Source organism: Neovison vison, chromosome 4 (genome assembly GCF_020171115.1).
Source record: "Neovison vison isolate M4711 chromosome 4, ASM_NN_V1, whole genome shotgun sequence".
NCBI classification, from domain to species: domain Eukaryota; kingdom Metazoa; phylum Chordata; class Mammalia; order Carnivora; family Mustelidae; genus Neogale; species Neogale vison.
Genome location: NC_058094.1, coordinates 48,333,640 through 48,347,720, shown reverse-complemented (window position 1 = coordinate 48,347,720; position 14,081 = coordinate 48,333,640). Strand labels below are relative to the sequence as shown.

The 14,081-nt window shown below is 34.1% G+C and overlaps 1 protein-coding gene across 1 annotated transcript in view; it reads left to right on the top strand.

Moving 5' to 3' along the window:
* The window catches only part of CNBD1 (cyclic nucleotide binding domain containing 1), a 373,802-nt gene that overhangs the window by 292,237 nt on the left and 67,484 nt on the right, over positions 1 to 14,081 (top strand). The gene's annotated exons all lie outside the window — the stretch shown is intronic.

The following is a 14,081-nucleotide window of genomic DNA, read 5'->3' as shown; positions in this document are numbered from 1 at the left end:
ATAAATAATGCACCTCTCTTATAAGGCAGTTGAATAATAACTGAATAACTGAAATAACAATTTCATCTCTAGACCCAGAATAAAGCTCAACCAATAATTTCAAATGGGAATTTATTCCAATTAATTTTAAGTTCTGAGCCCAGCAGGGTATTGGAATATTCAGAAGAGTAAAAAGAAAATCATGTTTGATAAAGATAAGGGTTTGTCTTTAGGTATCTAATTCCTCTGCTTCCAGATTTCTGAGAATGGGTACTGCCTAACTGGGTTCTGGGTATATTATTCTCTAAGTTACCCTCATTCTTTTTCTTTCATTTCTCCATATCACAGTGCTCCTCAGGGATTCAGTCCCAGTCCAGACTTCTATTAATCCCCTCCATCTCTATCTCATTTATTCACATATTGTTTTGAATGTTTCTTTGCTGTTATCTTAGATGTTGTTCTCCCCAGATGCCTAAAGAAACTGCCAAATGAACTTTACCCCCAATGTGAAGGTGACTTCTTTGGAATCAGGGAACTTATTTTTTCTGATGCCTGTACTATAGTATTCCAGAAAATTTTTTTTAAGATTTTATTTATTTATTTGACAGAGAGAGATATCACAAGTAGACAGAGGCAGGCAAAGAGAGAAGGGAAAGCAGGCTCCCCGTCGAGCAGAGAGCCTGATGTGGAGCTCGATCCCAGGACCCTGAGACCATGACTTGAGCCAAAGGCAGAGGCTTAACCCACTGAGCCACCCAGGTGCCCCGTATTCCAGAAATTTTTAAGGTGTTAATAAGAAAACCTTAAATTAAATTCAGTTTAATCAAGGAGAGACTTTAAAATATCAAAGATGAACTATGAAATGAGTTTTGATTCAATTAAATTGCAAATGATATAGGATTTAATCTCCAATGATTTAAAATTCCTGTTTTTATATACGGCATTTATTATATCTAAATTGGTATGTTTAAAACATATGCAGTTATTTTCTTAAAAATGAAATGTGATTACTGGAATATTTGAAAGTTAAAAATTAGAAATTCACAAAGGAAATATTTTTGCTATAATAATGGAATTGAAACAACATCTAGGTGGCTCTCCAGCATTTAAAAATTTAATAGAGATATCTTGCAATTTATTTAAAACATAAAGATATTTCTTATCATTACTACACGTAGTGGTCTTTTATTTTTACAGAGGGTTAGAATGTGTTGTGTAACTGGTAAAGATCAGGTCATAGCACATTTACTACTATTGGAAAATAAATTAGAGAAAGAATGAAAATTATACTATCTATAAGATGTTCTTACAGCTCTTCTATTAAAAAAGCAATTAAAGAGAGATGTTTATTAGTACATATTAAGTCTGTTTACCAGTAATTTTTTAATAACATCATAAAAGGACTTCATACAGCAGCATTAATTCAGATATATTTTACTTCAAAAACATATAGTTAATTGAATTAAAGCTTCCAATTTGTTTTATATTCTCTTGATCATTTTTTTAGAAAGACTATTTCTCATTTGACTAGAATTTTGAAGACATCAAAATATATTCAAGTATACTATTGTTTTTCTTACCTTTTTTTAATAGTGGATTTAAGGAACTTGTGTGATAATTTCAACTTTATATAGGATTTAAAATAGGTGTTAATTTTATAACATTTATTTGGAGGTAGAGAACTATGTATAGTTTCTTGTATTTGCATGTCTTCTATGTAATGCCTGCTTCACATTGTGCTTATTTTACCTTTAAGTTTTTCTTTGTCCTTTTGCTTATTAATTTGTAAGATCTTTGATTTAGTGACTTAACTTTTTTCTGTTACATGTATTGCATATATGATCTTCCAATCTATTTTTTTGCTCATGCTTTTACTTTATGGTTCTTTTACCATTACAGGCATATCAATTTTTATGTTATCAAATATATTGATTTTTGTCTTAAAGGCCTCTGAGTTCCTCTGTCAACATGATTTTATAAAAATGTTTGAAAAAATTTTTTTCAATCCATACCTTTGTTGATTCTATTTTTACATTTAGGGATTTTGAAGATCTCAAATGTATTTTTCTTTCTTTCTTTTTTTTTTTTTTTTAAGATTTCATTTATTTATTTGTCAGAGAAAGAGAGAAAGAACAAGCAAGGGGAGAGGCAGCAGCAGGAGAAGTAGACCCCAATGACCAAGGAGCCGGATGCAGGGCTGGATCCCAGGGTCCTGGGATCCTGACCTGAGCCGAAGACAGACACTTAACCAACTGAGCCACCCAGGCAGGCATCCTTTTTTTTTCTCAAATGTATTTTTCATGTGGTTTGCAAAGTAACTTTGTTGTTTTTCAGTGGGAGCCCTATTGGCCCAACACAACCACTAAATTTCCAAATAATTGCGATTTGTTTGACTTCCTCTTTGTTTTGAAAATTATTTTTTACAAACATTTTAAAATTTTGGTTACATAATTATATTCCTTGCTATTCTACCCATTTTTTGTGTGCTTGATTTGTCAAATTCTGAAAATGTTCTATTAAAAGTATCCAAATGAGGGGCGCCTGGGTGGCTCAGTGGGTTAAAGCCTCTGCCTTCGGCTCAGGTCATGATCCCAGTGTCACGGGATCGAGCCCGAACCCGTGCATAGGGCTCTCTGCTCAGCAGGGAACCTGCTTCCTCCTCTCTCTTCCTGCCTGCCTCTCTGCCTACTTGTGATCTGTTTGTCAAATAAATAAATAAAATCTTTAAAAAAATAAATAAAAATAAAAGTATCCAAATGACACTGCATGTTAATGAAACAGTAGTCATAATTTTAAGTGTTTTTAATATACTCTTAAATTGAACATTTTCAAATTTTCTCTTCTCCCAAGTACTTTTGGAAGATTTACTATTTATATATGTATTTTAGTAATGTTTACTTTCCCATCCTTAATAACATGAACGATGATAAGTGTGCTAATAATTACTGAATGTTTATCATATGCCAGGTTTTTATTTAAAACTCTTAATAGGGATTAAATAATTAAATATTTTGATCATATAATAAAAAATAACTGTTAATTAGGCATTTTGTTTTTATTCTATTTTGTAATTTAAAAAGCAAAAGTAACAAAAAATCAAGTAAACTGCAAATATATCGCTCAAATATTGTGGGATTTGGACTCAAACCTGGACAGTCTGGTTTTGAAGCCTAAGCATTTAAGCACAACTTTCTTTAACCTGTCCTAATAATCACATTTTTATCTTTAATTATAGCTTCCACTTTTTCTCCTTGAGATATGTTAGAATTTGCATTCAGTACTTCTCAGCCATCTTTCATTATTTAAAAAAAATTTTCACTAATGATTATATTTCTTAGGAGTTTTGCTTTTTAATGTAAATGCTCCTCAATTTAATTTCCAGATTACAAATTCAGTTTTAGAACTGTCCCTTTTTTCAGTTCCTCCACTAAATTTGCTAAATTTGAAAAATTATGTTTGAATCCAGAAACTCTTTTGCTTCTATCATTGTATTTGTATCTGCTTTAAAAAAAATTACATTTTTAAAAAAGTTTTAATTTTGTTAAGAGCAGTTTTAGGATCACAGCCGAATTGAGAGCAAAGTACCCTTTTACCCCACACATACATAGCTTCTTCCATTATCAACATCACCCACAAAAGTGATAACACTTGTTACAATTGATGAGCCTACATTGACACAGGAAATCACCCAAAGCATTTTTCACCCATTACATTTTTTAAAAAGATTTTTACTTATTTGAGAAAGAGTGAGAGTGGGAGAAATCACAGAGGAAGAGGGAGAAGCAGACTCACTGCTGAGTAAGGAGCCCAATGTGAAGCTCGATTCCGGTACCCCAGGATCATGAACCTAAGGCAGACACTTAACTAACTGAGTCACCCAGGCACCGCACCTATTACATTTTTAATTAATGTTTTCCTGGACTTTTTAATTTATTCTATCTTAAGGGGCAGTTCACCTCTGTATGATGAGGTCATTGACATAGTTTGTCCTCCCCAGGTTCCTCAAGCAGCTTCTGCAATTGCAGATGGTCATACCAAACTTCTTGAAAATAGTGTATTAGGAAAGCAACTTTCTTACTTTTGAATGTCTGTTACTTGTTCTCATCCCACCCAAAATGTTAACAGTAAATGCCCCTGACACACTTCAGTACCACCACCATGCAAACACCCCTTTTCAGGTCATGTTTTCAAGATTGTGCTTTACATTAAAAAAGAAAGAAAGAAAGAAAACAATATTCTCATCAGAGCGTTAAGCAGGAGAAGGCATCCCAGCTGCCATTATTTTCCAGGTATATGTTTTGAGTAAGTAAATAGATCTCTTGTTTGTAAGATTTACTTTTACAACTTACACTATTAGATAAAAGTAATTATTCATGTAAAATGGGTTTATTTTTTTAGAAATCCAGCAGATTCTTGGACTGCTGTGTCATAGTTACAGGTTTGCTTTACTTTGGTGTCTATTTCACATGTAGAGAGGTTTCCAGAAATAATGCCTTCAGGTTGTAGTTCTTTTATTTATTTTTTTGCAACTATCTTGGAATTCTTCACTATTATACTATTTAAATTTTTCTAACAGACACAGAATGAGGAAATGCTGAGGGTTAAGGTAGTGGCAAACCTGTTCGGTAATTTTCCCACTACTTCTAAAATAAGCTAATTTACATTCTTTTTGTTTCTCAAGTCATTATTTCCATGATGTCTTTTGGTTATTGATCATACTGGGAATGGAAACTGATCATACTGGGAAGCTATAGGATTTAATTTTTAGCAAACTAGATCATACAATAACTTCTAGAATTTTTACATTAGCATAATTTTTTAATATGTTGTCACTTTTTGAATATAGTAATTTTTTTCTTACAGTTGAAATCCAAGTTATGAAATGTGTTTAGAGAATTTGGTCTTACCCTCTGTATCAGTTAAGATTTTTCAATGTGTATAATCTAAACCCTAATCAGTAATGGTTTAAGCAATAAATATATTTATTAAGTTACATAAGGGAAGTCTGGAGATAGATGGCTCAGTGATTGTTAATATAGGGCCATAACAATGTCACCTGGATGCAGGAACTTGCCTATCTTTCCATCCTGCCATCCCTAGAATGCTGGCTTTCTTCTTCAGATTTGTCTCTCAATTGTCACTTTTCCAAGCATGGAGTGGGGGATGGTTCTTCATCATGTCTCCTTTTATCAGTGAAGAAAACATTTTCACAAAATCCACACAAAGCACAGACTTCCACTTCTTTCTCATTGGCTAGACAGGGTCATAGGTCCACGCTATGGTCAGAATTATTTGTATCCCCTCAAAATGTGTAAGTTGAAATACTCTTTCCCAAAGTGATGATATTAGTAGGTACGGACTATAGGAGATGATTAAATTATGAGGCAAGAGCCCTTTGAATGAGATTGGTGACATTATAAAAGAGGCTTCAGAGACATTTCTTGACCCTTCCTATATATGAAGATATAGCAATAAATCTGCAATCCAGAAAGCTCTCACCTAACCATGCTTGTACACTGATCTTGAACTTCCACATTCCAGAACTGTGAGCAGTAATTTCTACTGCTAATTTCTAATAAGCCACCCAATCTATGGTATTTTGTTATAACATCCCAAATGGATTAAGACATTTCACTTTTCAATTGAAAATTGACAAAGTTGAATGTGATCACCATTTATAAGCTTAGAGCAATCAAGATTCAGATCCAAGAGCTTAGTCATTATCTCTGGGCGCTTTGTAGCCTGATGCCTGAACAAAATCAGGCTTAGCAAGCAAGGCAGGACTGAGGAATTGCTATTGAGTGAGTGAATATGTTTCTGACACAAAATTCTCAAGAGTTAGTTTGACATTATGCAAGGTAATTTAATCATTCGGCAGATTGGCAAAACTATAAAAACAGGACACGTGAGACCTTTGGTGTAATTTCAGTTCTCTAGCTTTTGTGGTACTGTCTTCCTAGTCTTTTGAATGTTGAATATGGTTGGTGTTTTTGTTTTATGACATTCTTTCTTAGAAACTGAATTGACCACTTCTGTCTAGGTACCATTTACTGTTTATTCTTTTCAAATTCTATGGTAGTACTCAAAGGCAGGTGGCTATAAATATGTTTCATCAAACAGTTTTTCTAAATTTACTCCTTAGTCATTTTAGGACCACTAAGAACAAAGTTTGGGTAGAACATTTCATTACTGCCCACAGTGGCACCCATATCTTATGTCAAGAAGAACCCTTTTGTATTTATCTTTTAATATTCTTCTTAGTAAGATTTCTTGAAGTAAATACTTTTCAAATATTGTGGCGGTTAAGTATATTTGAAAAGCATCATTATAGAATCTATCTTGATTATAATCTGATGAGCAGATTATGTATTCCCACCTAAACTGATAATAACATCAGTGTTTTTGATAAAACAACAAATACATAAAAACATTTAAATTAGACTAAGTTCCTAGTATCCCTTCTGACATTCATTTCTACTTTTTCCTTGCTGCTTGCTATAGCCAGAGTTATATATGTTATTATGATAAATATGGTTCAATTGTAGTTCAAGATATACTGGGTTTTATACAGAAAAAGTAAAAGTCTTTTTCCATTTTGTGTTTACATAAATGTGAAACAAGGTATACTTTTTCTTTATATTCAGTTCAATGAAATTGGTCGACTAACATCAAACAATGATAATTGATTTTCAATATTTTGTTATTATAGTAGGAGTTTTAACATTATTCAAAATCAATTATGTTTTTATTTCAATGATTATATTTACATGAAGAAAAGCAATTTCATATCTAGACTCTGTAGATTTCTTTATAATCAGAGAAATAGTTTGTTACTTTACTTAAAGAATAAGTTAATAGAAGCACATAATTTATTTTTTTCACTGGTTTTTTCAATGTAGTTAATTCAACAAACCTTAAATAAGCATCCACTGTGTACTATATATTGACTGCTGAGTACTGGTGAAGCAAAAATGAATTTGACATTCTTATTCTTAAGTTTAAAATCTAATATACAGTATTTATAAGCTCCTTAGATGTGGGGAGTCTAAAACTTAGAGGAATTTTTTTTCTTGGCTCTGAAGAGCTTACAATCTTGTGGGGGCTCAATATATGTACACATACAAATTAAATGACAATATAAGAGAGTCCCTATTCAAGTGTGTAATAACTGGAAGACAAAGTTGGATAGTATGTCACCGGTGGAGTCGATTTTTATGAGCTGAGTTTCAAATAATGTTGTTGATAAGGGGGATCTTGTGATGTCTTTAAAGGATAAGTGAGATTTGATTATGTAGAAAAGAGAGAGGGCACATAAATTTTCTGTGTAGAATCCTGTCTTAAGCAATGGTTTAGAAATGAAAATGAGCAAGCATCGGGGATTTGCAGAGTTCAGGAAACTCAGTGGTAAATGAACAAAAAGCAGATCTGGAGAAGGGGAAAAGAGAGGGAAAGTAGTAAGGTAGGGCTAAGCCTGATATTCAAGGCCAGTTTAAAGGATAAGCTGAAAATCTAAGGCAATGAGTTTCCCCTTCCTTTCTCTTAGTCATCAGAACCAGTCTCCCGTTCTTTTCTACCTTCCTCTCTACCCTGAGGCTAGCCTGTAGGGATTAAATCCAAGGGCTTTTTTCCCCACTGATCTACAATTGGATTTAGTCCAGGAAGGGGACCAGTGGGAGATCAGAAGGAAGTAGGTGAGTGGAGCTATGTGTATTTATTCCCTGGTTCGTTGTCTGCAGTGTCACTGACTTTATCTCTTACCTGAAGGTCACAGCTCTGATCAAATGATCCTCACAACACAGTTCTCCAAGCCTTCAAGTTCTCTTCTCTTCTCAGGCCTAGGAGAGATGTGCTCTGCCCTTCTTAACCCCAGGTTATGACACTATCCATTCTGGTTTCCAATATCCTTAATAAGTAGTTCTGTTAGAAGAAGTCATGGCCAGCTATTGGAAAAGTCAGAGGCCTGCCCTGGCAGTACTACAAAACAAAGCCACAAGGATCAAGATGACTGAAAAAGTAGGCCAGAAACCCCTGACCAAATAAGGAAGAAAAAAAGCACCAAATCCTGCTTCAAAGAAATTCCCACTCCAAGTAATAAATATTCCACTTTCCTGTTAACAACTGTCAATAAAAGATAAAAACCCAAACCCCAGAGGCTTAGCGCTCTCTCTCTCTCTCTCTAACTCACCAGCTCTCATATCTCAGGAGTGTTCTTTCACTTTAATAAACTTTTCCATTTGTGTCTCTCCACTGTGCTAATTTGTCCTTGAATTCTTTCTTGTGAGGAGATCTTTGGCAACATCTTTGGGATTGGCTAGGTTGAGGACTCAGGGCTTGGGGTCTTTCCTGTCCAGCTGGAAATAATTCCTTCATTTCATTGTTCTCATATTACCCAAAAGGCCATTGGGAAAGGCTCCCACTCACTGAGCATGAGAGGAAAGTAGGAGTGGTAAAAAGCAGAGAAAGAGATTTCAGAAAGACGGTTGTAACAGTGAACAAAGATGTTATTTCAGTGCCGTCTAGCTTATTTGTATTGTCCAATCAAAGTAATTTGTTATCATCAGTAGTCAATTATTTGTTATAATCACATGTTTTGGGTTATGTCATCTATCTCACACAAAGTAAATGGAAGCGCTTGTGGGGGTAAGGGGCTTGGAAATCGCCACTTGTATCAACAAGTAAAAACTGAATAGGCTGTAATTCAACAACTCTACTTGTATCCATGAAAGAAGGTAAGGCAAAGGGCAAACAGCCTGTAAGATTAGAAAGACAGAGGGCGCCTGGGTGGCTCAGTGGGTTAGGCCGCTGCCTTCGGCTCAGGTCATGATCTCAGGGTCTTGGGATCCAGTCCCGCGTCGGGCTCTCTGCTCAGCAGGGAGCCTGCTTCCTCCTCTCTCTCTCTGCCTCCCTCTCTGCCTACTTGTGATCTCTCTCTGTCAAATAAATAAATAAAAAATCTTAAAAAAAAAAAAAGATTAGAAAGACAGAGCCAAATATATGGCACAAGATTACAGGAGCACAAACTCGGAAGTAGAAACCAGGTAGGGAACCAGTGTGGGGGGGGTAGATAAAGATGAACCCTGACAAATTATTGGTAGCTCAGTATAGACAACTCTGAGAGTTAAAAACTCTAGGGAAACCTGGTCTTAGTGGGACCTACACAATATTGTGAAATCCACAAGTACAGAGAACACAAAGCAGGATAAATACCAACCAAACAGACAAACAAACTAAAACAAGACTACACATTATCAACTGTCACTGATAAGCTAAGGGCTCTCATAGGTGAAGTGTAGACATCATGTAAGACTGAATGGGCAATGCAGAGAGATTGAATCTTAAGAAAGAAACAAAGAAAAATGTTAGAAATCAAAAACACTAACAGAAATCAAGAATACCTTTGATGGGCTTATTAGCTTACTTGACATGGTTGAGGAAAGAATCTTGGCTTGAGGATATCTCATTAGAAATCTCCAAAAGTGAAATGCCAAGAGAAGGAAGACTAAAAACAGAACAAAATAATCAAGGACCCTGGGACAACTACAAAAGGTGTAACATGTGCATCATGAGAATACCAAAAGGAGAAGAAAGAGAAAAGAACAGAAGAAATACTAGAAGCAATAATGACCGAAAGTTTCTCCAAATTAATGTCAGACAATAAACCTCAGATCCAGAACCTCAGAGAACTCTAAGCAGGATAAATGCCAAAACAAAGCAACAAACACCTACATGTTGGCATTTCATTTTCAAATTATAGAAATGTAAAGAAAAAATTTTTGGAAGAAGTCAGAGAGAAAATAAAATCATCTTACATATAGAGCAACAAAGAATTTCTTCTGATTTAACAGATACAATGTAAGCAAGAAGAGAGTGGAGTGAAATATTTAAAATGTTCAGCAAAAAAAACCCCACCAACCTAAAATTCTGTACCCTGGGAATTATTTTTCAAAACTGATGAAAAACAAAGACTTTCTCAATTTGTTGGTAGTATAAGTAGATGCCTGCAATGAATGTTAAATCTTTAGAGAGAAAGGAAATAATATAAGTCAAAAACTAAGATCTACACAGAAGAAAGGAAGAGGATCAGAGAAGGAATAAGTAAGACAAAATAAAAACTCTTTAATTTTCTTCTTCTTTATCTTACATATAACACCTTTTCCAAAATAATAATGGCAACACTGTATTTGACTATGTATGCTTATGAATATATATACACATGTGTGTATAAATATATATATGTTTCACTATGTTTATGTAAAAACAAATGACAGTGATGATAAAAGGAGTAAGAGGGAGAATTAAGATTATTATTATGAAGTACGTACACTAACCAATTCCAAAAAAGTATACAAAGAATTATACATCATGACCAAGTAGGATTTATCCCAGGTGTTCAAGACTGATTCCACATTCGAAAATCAATTTATGTAATTGATCACACCAACAGATGAAAAAACAAAATTACATGATCATAACAACAGGGGCATAAAAGGCATTTAACAAAATACAATACCCATTCTTGACAAAAGCTCTCACTCAGTAAACCAGGAAGAGAAGGAAACTTTCTAAACTTGATGAAAACTATCTACAGAAAAACCTACAATTAGCATCATACTTAATGATTAGAAGCATAAAGCTTTCCCACTAAGATCAGGTATGAGGCAAATATGTTCTCTCTCACAATTCCTTTTAAACATTATAATGATAGTCTTTGCTTATTCAATAAATAAAGAAACAGAAAGAAAAAAGAAAAGGAAAGCAAGAGATATACAGACTGAGATGGAGGAAATAAAACTTTTTTATAGAGGACATGACTATCTATGTAGAAAATCTGAAAGCATCAACCAAAAACTCTAGGAACTTAATACAGCAAAGTTACAGAATATAAAGTTAATATAAAAAGTCAGTTTTCTATATACTAACAGTGAACAAGTGGAATATGAAATGAAAAACACAAAACCATTTGTGTTAACACCCCTAAAAATGAAATATTTTGATACAAAACTACTGTAATATGTATAAGATCCATATGAGGAAAACTACAACATTCTGATGAATAAAATAATAAATGGAGAGATATTCCATGTTTAGGATAAGAAGTTTGAATATTGCCAACATGACAGTTCTTCCCAACTTGATCTATAGATTCAATGCAATCCCAATCAAATTCCTAGAAAGTTATTTTATAGATATCAACAAATGGACCCTGAGGTTTATATGAAGAGACCAAAGACCGCAAAATTGCCAACCCAATATTGAAGAACAAAGTTGGAGGATTGATACTACCCAACTTCAAGACTTTCTATAAAGCTACAATAATTAAGACAGTGTGTTACTAGTGAAAAAATAGGTAAATAGATAAATGGAACAGAATAAAGAGGCCAGAAATAGAGCCTTATAAATGCTGCCAACTGATCTTTGACAAAGGAGCAAAGCAATACAATGGAGTAAATGCAGTCTTTCAACAAATAGTGCTAGAACAGCTAGACATCCACATGCAAAAAATGTCTAGACACAGACCTTACACCCTTCACAAAGGGTAACTCAAAATAGATCACAGACCTAATTGTAAAACACAAAATGATAAAAACTCCTAGATGATAACATAGCAGAAAACCTAGATGACCTTGGGTATGGTGATGACTTTTTAGATACAACACCAAAGATACAATCTGTGAAAGGAATAATTGACAGGCTGTACTTTACTAAAATTACAAACTTCTGGTCTACAAAAAGATAATATCAAGTGAATGGGAAGACAAGCCACAGACTGGGAGGAAGTATTTTCAAATAATGAATCTGATGAAGATCTGTCACCTAAAATATTTAAAGAACTCCTAATTAAATCTCAACAGTAAGAAAGCAACCAACCTGGACCAAAACAAAATGGATCAAAAACCTTAACAGGGGTACCAGGTGGTGGGTATTATAGAGGGTACGGATTGCATGGAGCACTGGGTGTGGTGAAAAAATAATGAATACTGTAATGCTGAAAAGAAATAAATTTAATTTAAAAAAAAAACCTTAACAGAGACCTCATCAAAGAAGATATGCTGGTGGCAAATAAACGTATGAAAAGATACTCCACATCATTTTTCATTAGGAAAATGCAAATTAAGGCAGCAATGAAATGCCGCTATACACCTATTGAAATAGCCAAAATCTGTTAACACTGACAACACCAAAGGCTGGTGAGGATGCAGAACAGCAGCATTTCATTCATTGCTGATGGAAATGCAAAATGGTACAGCCACTTTGGAAGGTCATTTGGTGGTTTCTTACAAAACTAAATATACTCTTAGTATATGATCAACAGTTACATTTTGTGGTATTTGTCCAAATGAAAATTTAGGCCCACACAAAACCCTGCACAGAGATGTTAATAATAGCTTTTCTCGTAATTGCCAAAATCTTGAAAGGAATACGATGTTTTTTAATAGGTGAGTGGATAATTAAACTGTGGTGTATCCAGACAATGAGATATTATTTGGTGCTAAAAAGAAATGAGCTATCAAGTCATGAACAGATATGGAAGAAGATTAAATGCATATTACTAAGTGAAAGAAGCCACTTTGAGAAGGCTACATAGTGTGAAATTCTAACTATATGACATTCTGGAAAAGAAACAATTATGAACACTTTAAAAAAATTAGTGGTTGCCAGGAGTAATAGTGGGAGAGGGAAAGATGAATAGGCAGAGCACAGAGGATGTTTAGGGCAGTGAAAATAGTCTGTATGATTTTATGATCTATGTCATTATACATTAATGTCCAAATCTTTAGCATGTACTACACCAAAAAATGAATTATGTCTCAATTTAGGTTCATCCTTGCTTAAAAAATTGTACTATTCTGTTGAGTGATACTGATGATGAGGGAAAATATATATGTGTGGGGCAGGGAATATATGGGAAATCTCTGTACCTTCCTCTCATTTTTTTTAAAGATTTTTATTTATTTATTTGACAGACAGAGATTACAAGTAGACAGAGAGGCAGACAGAGAGAGGAAGGGAAGCAGGCTGAGCAGAGAGCCCGACGTGGGGCACGATCCCAGGACCCTGGGATCATGACCCGAGCTGAAGGCAGAGGCTTTAACCCACTGAGCCACCCAGGCGCCCCCCTCTCATTTTTATTGTAAACCTAAAATTACTCTAAAAAATAATCTCCAAAGATGTAATTGGGGCACAACAGTTGTGACTCAAGGAGTCAGGGACAATTTGAAGCCAGTGAAGGTGGTGGGAAGAAAGGACTGAGGCATAGAAAATTAAGAAAAGATCACAGAATATAAGATTTAAAGGTACTGGAAATAAACCTTGTGCATGTTGAAAATTTACTGAATAGTTATCATTTTTATTTACTCTTTGATTTTTATTTACCTGATTAAAGTACATCTGTGCATGAAAGTAGAGCTATGCTGTAAAGAGGGAAAAAATTATTACAGTTTTTCAAGAGAAAGGAAAGCCAGTTAGAATAATTTGTTCCTCTCATTTAACACATAGATTTAAAATTCGTAAATTTTTGAAGAATATGTAAGTGCAGCCAATTTTTAAAAAGATAATTAATATGAAAACCAATACCTGTAATTATCATTATTCAATATTCACTAGCTCTCTTTCCTCACCTATCCTGCACCTGGCTTTGAGCATACACAAATAGCACAGAGAAGTGATTGAGCCAGCTCAGGTTCTGAAGCCAGACTGACTGCCTGAGTTCCAATTTTGGTTCTGCCACTTACCAGCTGTGTGACCTTGGAAAATTTGCCTAGCCTTCTGAGTCTAATTTTCATCCTTAAAAAATGAATATAGTAACAAACTCATGTCAGAGTGTTGTTTAGGGTATTCAGTGAGCTAATATTTATAAAGTCTTGAGTATGGTGCCTAGTATCAGAAAATATTCTATGTCTTTATTAAGCAGAAAAAGACACAATAAATAGAATAGATGCTGTAAGATGTAAGATGTAGTGCATATAAAATATGTTTTCAAAACAAAATCAAAAAAACAAAAAAAATAAAATATGTTTTCTTATAATATGATCATAACTATAAAACCACAATTTCAAATTTTATACTCATGTCTATGTGGAAGAAGTACTTACTTGAATAAC